Source organism: Danio rerio, chromosome 19 (genome assembly GCF_052040795.2).
Source record: "Danio rerio strain M-AB ecotype USA chromosome 19, GRCz13ab, whole genome shotgun sequence".
Lineage (NCBI taxonomy): Eukaryota > Metazoa > Chordata > Actinopteri > Cypriniformes > Danionidae > Danio > Danio rerio.
Window position 1 is genome coordinate 33101737 of NC_141039.2, and position 12709 is coordinate 33114445.

Genomic DNA, 12709 nt, shown 5'->3' on the forward strand with positions numbered 1-12709 from the left:
GCTGCTCACTGCTGTTTAGTGTTAGTCATACAGTTTCATTAGCAGTGTTTATGACTCCTGTTGTCAAGGTGAACTTCATTTTTCTTGCACCTCTAGAAATGTAACAGACCTTCATCTGTGCATGAGTAAGCATTTGTTTATATGTGAGAGAGCTCATGTTTCACATTAGACAGAACTTCAACTCAAGACTCCACAAAGTGCATTTTTATTATATACTTTGTATTAAATATTGCTAGGCCTGATTTAATACAAATTACTTAGTTCTTCTAAATTTCAAATAAAATAGAAAAATAGGGTTGCTTTGTTTGTTAGGGTGGCACGGTGGCTTGCTGGCCTCACAGCAAGAAGGGCACTGGTTCGAGTCCAGGTTGGACCAGGAGGCCTTCCTGTGTTGAGTTTGCATGTTCTCCCCGTTTTCACGTGGGTTTTTCCAGGTGTTCCGGTTCTCACAACAGTCCAAAGACATACTGTATTGGTTAATTGGATGAACTAAATTGCCCATAGTATATGAGTGTGTATGTGAATGATAATGTGTGGGTGTTTCCCAGTATTAGGTCAATCATAAGCACGTCATCCTCTCAAAATTAGTTTATAAATAAACTTCACAAAGTCATGACAATTTTTTTATTAGTTTAGTTATGTTAATATACATATAGTTATGCTAATCACGTTTAGCTATATTTATTTATTTATTGATTTATTTATACATGATTAACATATCTTTAGTCAGTTTGACTGATGTAAGTGGAATATGACTAGGAAAGTTTATTTGGTTCAGTTAAAAAAGAAGCTTCTGTCCAACACATTTACTTAATTTATTCATTTATTATTAAACACTTTTATTCAAGTAATTTTGGGCCTGGTATTATATATGAAGAAGCTTTAGTTTTATGAAGCTAAATTACTGTCATAATATGATATTCAAATAAAATTCCTCATCATTATTCAATATATACAGTAGTCAACATTTAAATTGAATCCTTTCATTAAAGTTGTCCTAAAACTATTAAACAACACCCATTCTGGTCTTTGAACAATTATACAAAAACTTCACAATGAATTTTTGATCCTCTTCAAATGTTGACTACTGTATATATTTAGTCAGATTTTTTTCACTTGAAGTATTGTACAAAAACCTTTTATTTTAATTTACAGATTACTGTATGTCTTCAATGTACTCAAATGAATGTTGAGAGGAGAACTGAGAGTTTTGTTCCACACTGCCCTCTAGTGCTTGAATGTGTGCATAGTTGGCAAACACTGCCTCTTCGTAATGCATTATTACACCACTGACCAGTAACTCAAACATGCTGTCCTCACTGTTCTCAAGAGCACAAAACAGCCAAACAAAAACAAACTCCATAGTGAGAAGAGTTAGCTGAAGTTTCTCTAGCACAAATCTGCGATTGTTCTGGGTTTACTGGGATATTGCCAACCTGGAATGAGGGATGTAATCCAAAAGGCATCAAGTCAAATTCCATCCACCTGCATTCCAACCAGATCCAACAGTTGGCAGACACACGGGCAGCCTATTTAGTGCCAACCTGCAAATGCAATTCACCTGCTCACAGAAGGAACCGCTCATCCTTTTCAGGTGATCGTTTTAGCACTGTTTCACCATTTTTAATCATCTGAGACTCTTTACAAGTTAAAGGAGAAAAAGCAGACCTAAAGCTGAACTTCTTCAATCTTTATAGCATATCTGTGTTCATTGTTCCCTGCCTTCATTCCTAGCATGCCTGCTCACAGTGCCAGAGTTATGAAGAGGCTAAAGGAGGTACTAGAGACTCAAGGTCAAGCCAAGATGATGAGTCAAGAGCCATTATAAAAGCTGAAAAGACATTCAGCAGAATTGTATCTTTGTGTCAACCAGGTGGAAGGAGACAAAGCATAACATGAGGTGTGCAAGTGTCAATGAAGAGCTAATCGTGGGAGTGAAAGTGTTGTGCTTAACAACAAAACCGTACCGATTTCTTTCCTCATTCATGTCCTAGTGAGACGTTTGTCTTAAGAGTGACAGCGCATAGCTTTCTGAGACATGGAAAAATAGACTGCACTTCCTGAATGCCTCCAAAATCTATTAATTGACACTGTGGTAAAGGTTTAAACAAATGCCATTAGTGTTTAGCATTTGAGAGTTTTAGTTATCAGTAAACATGAATTCAATATTGCTCAAATTTACCCTATTAATATATTCTTTTTGTTTTCGCTTGGACAGTTTTTCAGTGTATTTTGATTTTAAAAAAGTCTTGATAATATTTCATAACACACCAACGGGAAAAAAAAGAAAAGAAAACTGACTGAATGATTTGTTGTTGTTACTAGTAAATAGTTGTTATCTCAGCTCTATTTTAATCCTGCTTGGAAAAAAAAATAACAGAACAGACAAACAAGAGAGCCTGCAATTAATTGTATTCAGACTGGTTGTTTCATAAGACCTCAATAGCTATGTTTCCATTCACCTATTTTTATGCACATTTTAGAATATTGCACAAAAAATGGAAATGCCAAGATGCATATACATTTTGAAAGTGCACATTAAACATGCATGCACACATTTGAGTAGGATAAACTTTTCATCTGAGCAGAAAAATGTGTATAAACACTATGCGGAAACACATTTACCAGATAAATTTCAGCTAGAACATAAGTCATGTGATTTTGTTTTAACAGGTCACGTGATAACAAAAATAGGTGTAATGGGGTGACATTAACAGACAAACCAGAGGATAGACCACATTTGAAACTTTTGAAAGCTATTTTTTTGTTAGTGGTTTGTAAATCCATTAGCCAAAGTCCGTCATTAAAGTGGTTCATTATTATAATCTGACTTGAGTGTCTGCACCCGCAAAACCATATGTCCATTGCATTTTGTACTAGGTACAAGTAATTTATTAAGAAAAAAGGTCACAGTGGCTACACCTACCTAAGCAAATTCTTTTTATCATTTTGATATTTGATGACAACGTATCAGAAAGTGACAATTATGTATTGGATGGAAATGTTGCTTTATTTGCAAATGTTTTATGCGATATTCCAAGTTCTTCTATGAATGGAAACACAGCTGTTGTATCATCAGGAGCCACAGTTAATAATTTAGGTTTGCCTGCATATATATTTTTAGACAAAGTGTCATAAGCCCTTCACTTAAATCTTATGAATTACCAGAACCAAAGTTTCAGCCAAAAAACTTCTTTAATCTTCTAAAACAAAAGTTACATACCTAGGACAGTTATAAAAGTTATACAAATAATTTAGCACAATTAGGAAGCTGAGAAATGGTGGTAAAATTCTGTATACATTACAAACGTACAGTGGTCAAGAGAGCTTGACGTGCTGCAATTTACACAGGCAATTAAATAAATTAAGAAAATATCCTATTTGGTTTGACAGCATACGTGTTGCAAATCCTAACAACGCAAACACAATAAAGGGCACCTATGATGAAAATCATCTTTTGTAAGCTGTTTGGACAGAACTGTGCGTCCACAGTCATACTGAAGTGATAGAAAGACAATAAGTCTCTTTTTAAAAATTTTCCTGACGTAAAATAGGATCCAAATCCCTCCCATTTTGAGGCCGACCACAACGTGACGGGAGGGTAGTTTCCCCGCCCACCGAAGTGACTGACAGCTGCGTATTAATATGTCTTTGTAGTAACACATATAATCATAACAAGACAGGACATGCACAAAGCAAGTGGGATTAAAAGATCTGTTCAGCTCTCTGTGATCATCAATCATCATCAAATGTGATCAAGAATGAGTTTTACGAGTTTAAAACGTTTTTACTTTATCACAACAATTATAAAAGAAGACGCTTCAATCACAGCTTGTGGATGTTAAATCCGGTTTAATTTGTACATTGCATAACAGATGTCCATACAGCAGTGCATGTTAATGTTTATCCTGTCACATTTGTGTGCAAAAACAGTGCAAAGTTAAATGCAGGTGCTGTATGTGTGTCCGCTGTGTGTGTGTGTGCATGAACTTCGTAAAAACATAGTGTGACTCATCGTTGCAGAAAGGCTTGAATTAACTCCACAACAAACACATCAAATAATCATTGGGAAGTTCTTACTGTAGTATTTCTCAAAAACGTTATGTGAGATCTGCTTCCTTCATGTCTGTCACTGTGCTGTTTATCTGAAGCAACCGAGGTGGAGATTGAGGCACCCTCTGACAGACACGTGGGAACGGTGGGCGGGGAGAACTAGCATTAAAGGCACAGGCAACAAAAACAGCTACAAAAACATTGTTCAAATCAGAAAATGTCAACATTCTGAAAGGTATAATAAATAACCGAATGGGAGTTTTGAGCTGAAACTTTACAGACACATTCTGGAGATACAAAAGATTTAAATGTTGAAAAGGGGTAATAGGTGCTCTTTAAAAAAAACTAATTAAGAAAACATTCCTATTTTCTCACAATGCAGAATAGCACAGAACAAAACAAAAATGTTTCAAGGGAACCCTAAAACGTGATGGATGGGTGCTGGACTTCTTGTAATTGCATGCGTTTTCTTTAATTGCAGCATGTTAAGCTCTCTTGGCAACCATAAAAAACAGCTCTTTGATGCTGATGTTAGTTTAGTATACTGCTGTGCAGATTATTCCATCTACAGTGGTATTATTAGAACTAAACAAAGCGATATGGAGGTCAAGAGGTTATGGGCTGCTGCCATGACAACAGGAAATGTCCCTATACTGTTATCGGGTGTCCCAGCAGTGAAGTATGGGTGTGTGTGTGTGTGTTTGTTGGACAGCAGGGTGTAACCATCATGACCCAGACTGAGGTCAGAAAAATTGTTCATGACCTTGGCAGCTTCTTTTAGACTATCCTCATTCCTGTACTTTCACTCTGAGTCTCTAACTCCCATTTCATCAATTATTATCACTGTGTTAGTGTCTTGTTTCACTACACCAACATTATGGCCACAGTCACTATTAAATACAAGTAAAGAGGTGTAGCACTCAGCAAAATGTGTAAAAGGGATGTTTTTCCCCACTTATCTTGACTATAAATGAAGTGTGTGAGAAGTGTACCTTAGTCTGTCTGTCAGGTTTGTGCAAATAAATGCTTTCTTATGGAAATGAAAAATGGAGTGAGTGGCTGTTTATAAGCTCTCAGTGATGTTTTCATGCAAAGGCTCGGAGAGGGTGACAGAGGCCAAGTTTTTGTTGGAGTAAATGGTGACGAACATGTCAACAGGTGTATCCATTACCGTGAGTTACATAATGAAACCCACAAACACCAAAACACATGAGACAACTTGGCTGATTGGGACTGGCAAGCAACAATGCACAGAGGTAGCAGAGTTAATATAAAGAAAAGTCAAAAGTTTGGAGCCAGTAGCATTGAATAAAATTGCAAAAGTACTTTTTTTCTGTAGATAATTGAATTAAATAATACTTGATGTAATTTTTATCATATTTTTTATTTATTTTAGCAAAAGTCTGGAAGAAGAAAAACAATATTAAGCAGCACTTGTTCAGTCATTTATTTTCTTCTCGACTTAGTTGTTTTATAAATGTGGGGTCACCATAGCGGAATAAATCGCCAACTTATCCAGCAGATGTTTTACGCAGCGGATGCCCTTCAAACTGCAACCCATCTCTGGAAAACATCCATACACACTCAGTCACACACATACACTACAGACAATTTAGCTTATTCAATTCACCTGTAGCGCTTGTCTTTGGACTTGTGGGAGAAACCGGAGCACCCGGAGGAAACCCACGTGAACATGAGTAGAACATGCAAACTCCACACAGAAATGTCAACTGAGGCTCGAACCAGCGATGACCTTCATCCTGTGAGGCGATTATGCTACCCACTGCGCCACTGTAATGCCCTGCAAAACCTTTTTTTAAACACTAATTATTAAAAAACAATTCTGAAGAAACATGTGACAATGAATACTAGAGTAATGATGCTGAGAAGTCTGTTTTGTCTTCACAGGAAAATTCAAAACTTTGGTCATGCTTAACAATTACTTCCCATTAATGTTAATGTACTTACTAACCTGAGGTAAGAATAAATAATAATACTTGTACAGCATTTATTAATCATAGTTCAACATTTTCTAATGCATTATTAAAACCCAAGGTTTTGAAATTGTACATTAATGCACCATGAGTTAACAAGAACTAACAATGAATAACTTTATTTTCATTAACTTTAACAAAGATGAATAAATATTGTAATAAATGCATTTATTAATATTTTATACAGTGTATAAACAATATATATTGTACAAATACAATATATAGTAAATACTAGAGATGCCCCGATTGATCGGCCATTTCCTACTTGATTATTTAAAAATATATCTTGTTGTAACATACATATTGCAATAAACAATAGTTGATATGCATATTTCCTTTTTAGAAAAGAAGTAATGGTAAGCAGTGGCGCAGCAGGTAGTGCTGTCGCCTCACAGCAAAAAGGTCGCTGGTTCGAACCTTGGCTCAGTTGGCATTTCTGTGTGGAGTTTGCATGTTCTCCCTGCCTTAGCGTGGGTTTCCTCCGGGTGCTCCGGTTTCCCCCACAGTCCAAAGACATGCGGTACAGGTGAATTGGGTGGGCTAAATTGTCCATAGTGTATGAGTGTGTGTGTGTGAATGTGTGTGTGGATGTGTTCCAGAGATGGGTTGAGGCTGGAAGGGCATCTGCTGCGTAAAAACTTGCTGGATAAGTTGGTGATTCATTCCGCTGTGGTGACCTCGGATTAATAAAGGGACTAAGCCGACAAGAAAAATGAATGAAAAGAAGTTATGCATTTTAACCTCCTATGCATCAAATATGCACTCCAAACTTTTTTTCATTAAGACATGATGAAGTATTCTTCATTGCAATGTTTCCAAATTGCATTGTTTGTAATTGTTCTTACCAATTTAAAAAATTAGTTGTATCTATTATTTTCTGTAAAACTGCTTCTGATCATGACAGATCCACACCTAAATGTTTATAAGAGACGGGTTTAAAGGATTTTTTTGCAACAACCTTAATTTATTCTCTTAGGTAAGAAGAAAACTCCACTTACTGTAAGTATCATACTTCAAGAGAAAATGTGCTTAATACATCGGTATCGGGCGATCACCAAGACAAAATATCAGTACTTGGTATCGGCATTTTCTTTCGTGATTGTCTATGATTTTCACAGCGGAATGAAACTGCATCTGCTCTGGCATATGTTTTATACATTCGATGCCGTTTCAGCATAGTACTTGAAAATAACATTAACTAATGGAACACTTACACATTTTAACATGTATTAAAATGAAAAAAAAAAAAAAAAACTAAACAAAATGACTATTTTTGTTGACCAAATAAATTCAGCCATGGTGAGCGACTTTTTCAAAACTCTTTTAAATATATTCCAACCTCAAAATTCTGAAGAATATATGTGAAATGAGACAGAAAGAGTGTTAGTTAGAGTTATTATAGCTTATTGAACCTGTATCTGTCTCGTAATTTAACGGAAGCATTTTATCCAACTTATTTGCTATTCTCATCTGCACTCACAAAGCAATATCAAATTTACTTGAAACAAAAAAGCTGTTACACTTCAGGGTGGATTGATATTCAACAAAGTGGAGGAGGGTCTGGAGTCAGGCCTGGTGCAGTGCAATCTGAGCTGCATTCAATGCTTTTTAATGTGCTCACCTAACCCTAACCCTAACCCTACCCCTCACAGTGACGTTATTAGCTCCATTGAGTGCATTGTGTCTGACATTGAATCACTGAGATATGCAGTGTCGGCTTGCATCATCAAGGTTGCATTTAGATACTACTGGTATATTCAGCACTCATGTGTTCCTTTCAAGGCATTTTTCTACCCTAAAATGATTAAACGTCAAAACACTTCTTACTGATGATCTTGTTTACAAACTAGGATTACCAGTTAGGAATAAAATAAAAAATTTAAGTGATGATTTCCAACTGTAATGAAGTCAACAAATCAAACTGCATACTTATAGACACTTAAAAATGGTTGGAATTTACATTTAATTTTACATCAGAATGTATGTATTTAATAACTTAATAAAAACTATACATATATATATACTGTGAAACAAGCAAAACTGTTTAGTAAATGAGTATATGGCAACTTTGTTGATGACATGTAGTACAATTCTGTGTAAATCTGTAAAGTTCTTACTGGCAGTATTTATCATCACAATCTTCTCTGAAGTACAAAATATACTTCTTGGGAAACTATGTAATGACATTCCTCTACTCAAAGTCAACAGTTTAACTGTTTTTCACTTTGCCTTGTGTGGTTTTAAACTGTTGCCTGGGCAGGGATGTGTTTGGAACATTAAATGACTGTCCTTTGTCACTGTGTTCTTTCGTGTTTATGTGACGTGTATAGGGGTGTATATCAGTGTCTCCGAACGGCATTAAACATTCACATGGTCTTTATTTCAGAGCTATTGCAAGAAGCTCACGTTTCATTCAGCCCTCCTCTGTTTGACCACAAGTCATCATTCTGCCTTGGCATTCAAGATCATCGCTAACAGATGTCTGGAACTGACCAGTTGATGAAAACTTTACACTTATCGCAGATCATGCTTTTAGCAAAATATGGCCAAAGTTATTCGATTTTGAAATCGCTACTTCATCATAACAAATATGTAGTCAGGAATCAGTTTAAATGCATGCGGTCCCACTTTAAGGTACAATTATCGCTTTTAATAAACCTATGACTTTTGGAATAAACTCCTAATCTGCTGCTTATTAATAGTTTTTAAGGTTAATGCTGAGAGTTAGTCCCTATAAATTAACATTCATACATACATGTTTCACCATAGATTATTGTCAGCACATTTTTAGCATAATTTAACTAGATTTCGAACACAAAATCATGAAATTAGATGTAGATAGGATCTTAAGACCTATTTAAGAGTTCACCTAATTGTATTTATCTAAATGTAAACTATAAAACATTTAGGCTTTAAGAGGATTTTCATGTCCACACATGGAAAAAGTCCCAAAAGCTTTCTCTGACTGGTCAAATTGAGACACAGTTCTGTTGTTCCTCTTTCCCACTCATGTGAGATAAAGGATCAATGTTTAATGTATCTATGTTTTGAGTTAGAGGGAATCCCATGCACAGTGATCTCACCCCTCAAAAAGCTTCCGGACCTGATGGAGCACTCTGGCTGGAGGGAGGGGGTGGACAGGGGCTGAGCTCAGTGAAACAGGGGTGACGCAAGAAGTTAGTGCTGCACTGATGAGCCCCTAAGCTCAGAAATGTCCTGAATCAGGACAGTCCAACTGATTTGTTTGGGGAGGAGCCCACAAGAAGCAGCTTGTTCCAAATCCCAAAGACTTAACGTGAAGATGGAACCTGAGCTGTATAGAACAGAATATTGTTTCTACTATTCCACTTTTTTTAGGAAAAACGGTTCTGTATGCTTAAGGCCTAATCTTAATTCTACCACTTAGCCCTTCCCCTACCCCTGGTTTTGTGAATTCACCTGAAGGGGTAGTGGTGTCCCAATTCTCTTTAGCATGAAGGCATAGGGCTAAGGCAAGGGTGTCCAACTCGGTCCTGGAGGGTCGGTGTTCTGGAGAGTTTAGCTCCAACCCTAATCAAACACACCTGAACCAGCTAATCAAGCTCTAAACTTCCTAGCAGGTGTGTTGGAGCTAAACTATGCAGGACACCGGCCCTCCAGAACAGAGTTTGGACACCTCTGGGCCAAGGGCAAGGGCTAAATACCCTTTGAAACAGAGATTTTTCAGGACCACATTCGAAACCAAGGGGAAAGAAAATTTCCCAGAATACACCATCTACAATGGCAGCATGGCTGCACACGGAAATAAGGAGATTCACAAATAGCATGTTTTAATACATTCATAACTGTGTTCGTGTTTTACTGCCATGCTTAAACAAAATAAAATAAAAACTGCTACATTTCACTAGCTATAATCCATAATAATAACTCATGTATGGATGTTCCACAACATACTTTCACTTCTGGCACTCAATGACACTCGGATACCCTGTCAGAAAAGTCTAGTGGATGGAAATTACCTTTTAACAGTGTATAAAAATACATTTTGAAGCCCTTCCCCCACACACTCTGTTTCAAGAGCCAAGGGGGAAGGGTAGGGGTACATAATTAGAATTGGGATTGGGCCTAACTGTTCCATTCCATGTCAATCTGGTCCAGCTAGCACTTTTTTGATTTCCACTGTGGTGCTGATAACGGAGCTTTTTGGAATGCTCTCCAAATGTGTAGATAATTGCCTTGATAACACAAGTATAATGTAAACAGCAATATGGACAATAATCAGATGTTTCTGTTTTTTGGGCTCCTTTTACATATTCTTTTATATATTCACTTCATTAAATTACAGATAAAATAGACAGTGTGCTTCCGTTTAGCCAGCTATGGGAGACAGATGCTCAGAATTCTGGGTCATTCAGCTGGAACTGAACCCAGCTTTTCTTAGGACAGTTTGACAAAAGTGGCAACAGTCTTGTTGGGAAGCTCTTTTCACATTTGCTGCAAGTAGGGTGGGGGAATAAATGAACCACACTCTCTACCTTCCATACCTAGCTGAGGTACCCCTGAGCAAGGCACCTAACCCCTAATTGCTCCTGAGGGTGCTGGAATAGCTGTCCACTGCTCGGAGTGTGTGCTCAGTGTGTGTGTGTTCACTCCTCACTAAAAATGTGTCTGCGCACTTGGATGGGTTGTAAAGCAGAGGACCAATTTCGAGTATTGGTAAAATCATACTTGACAAGGCTCACTTCACTTTCACTTTCATATATAGACCAAAAAATAAATCATGGCTTATACATAGAGCTGTTACTAGTAGGGAGACATATAATGACAATTATGAAGCTCCTGTCTGTTTGGGGACCCCTGGCTTTGGGGGTGAATCAGAATGCAATCTGTAGTGAAGGAGGCCCATGCAGGAAAGTAAATGGACCAAAATTTCAGAGTCTTGCAGAGGAGTTTTTTTTGGTCATGCTAGTAGGAGGAAAGGTGGTACTGATTCTAATGACCACCAGCAATTTCAATCAAAGTGAAATCAATGCCACAGCTATGCAATCTCGTATAGGCCATGACTAGTATGGAGAAAGTTGATTTTAAATTTAGGGATCCTTGGCTGTTGAGGAACCCTCTGCAATGGCCTTATTAGTATTCAGTAAACACCCTTGGAACCACACACAGCAAAATTATACTTTTAAGTTTTTAACTACGATTGTACATTCAATCAGAGACTATGAAAACAGACTGTAAAGTGATAATAATAAAAAGGCATTTCAGATAAATTCCTCAGTCATCTTTCAATAATACGCTATGAGTCTAATCTCTCCAACCTTTCCACACTAGCTTTGTCTCTTCCCATGAAGATCAGAAAATCCTATAAATCGTGGAATCTAACGAGAGAATATGAGACAAGAAGACTCTGAATGACATGTTATGCACAGTGTATGTCCAGCTAAAGTCCCAAGTGTCTGCTAACTCACACACTCTGGCAACTCTTGTGCTTTTTCAGTGTATCAGAGGGAGTGTGAGACTTGTGATGGTAGGAAGAGAAAAATCTAGAATCTGAGTCTTTTTAAATAGGCTCCTTTTCTGGTTTGACCTCAATAATAAAGTGGTCCAGCAGGTTTAAAAGAGTCAGTGTCCAAAAGGACCTCTGGGATTAGCTTTGGAGAACTTTCCCAAGACAACTTAACAAAAATATTAAGCACACATTTTCTTAATAAAGTGTCCAGTATAGTTCATACTGTCTTAGATTGTACACGGGGTTGTATAAACAGATGCCACATGGCAGAGATCCTCAATAGTCCTCCTGAAGCTCTTCATGCAGAGTCTATAGTTTCAGAGCATCTCTTTTCCACTTCCCAGGTTATTTCTAAGGAAGCTGATAGCATGTTATGATGGTTACTGGGGAGATATTTAAGTAGTTGCTAAAGTTTTGTGGGTAGTTTCCAAAGTGTTTCCAAATTTTTGATTTTTGAAATTTTGGCATTTGTGGGTGGTCAGTTGCTAGATATTTTGTGGATAATTTGTCCAGTGTTGCCTGGATTGATTACCTGGGTTTTGAGAGTGGCACTGCTTTTTAGTTAGCAGAGGTTGCAGGGGGATTGTTATCTGATTTATGGGGTATTCTCTGAAAACTCTCATGATGTTCTAGGTTGTCGCTGTAGTGTTTTTAAACGGTTTAAAGATTTTTGTGCAAGTGTACGGTTGTGGTTATTTTGGTGTGGCTGGTTGCTTGGGTGTTGCTAGGAAAGTTATTGCTAAGAAGTTATGAGTAGTTGCTAAGGTGTTGCAGCGTAATTGCTAATACATTTTTAGGACATTTCAGGTGATTGCAAGTAGTTTCTATATTTTTGCTTAAATATAGTAAATTGTGTTGCTTCAACAAGCTCCCTACAGTGTTCTTAGGAGGTTCTGGGAAGTTGAATTTTTACCTAATTATAGGGTGTTAGGATAATATGGTTATGACTGGATGAATGGTAATTAAAAGATTTTTGTGGAAGTTCTGAATGGTTGCTAGGTGATTGCTAATTTAGACATTTTTCGATCAAACAGATATGAATATGGACAACAAATATATCTACTCTTGTACTCTCACTCACCATCCTTTGGCTTAGTCCCTGATTTATCAAGGGTTACCATAGCGGAATGAACCGCCAATTGCCCTGGCATTTGTTTTATGTGGCAGATACCCT

The 12709-nt window shown here is 37.2% G+C and overlaps 1 protein-coding gene across 9 annotated transcripts in view; it reads right to left on the bottom strand.

Moving 5' to 3' along the window:
• nhsl3 (NHS like 3) overlaps positions 1 to 12709 on the bottom strand; it is a 103553-nt gene that overhangs the window by 54096 nt on the left and 36748 nt on the right. The gene's annotated exons all lie outside the window — the stretch shown is intronic.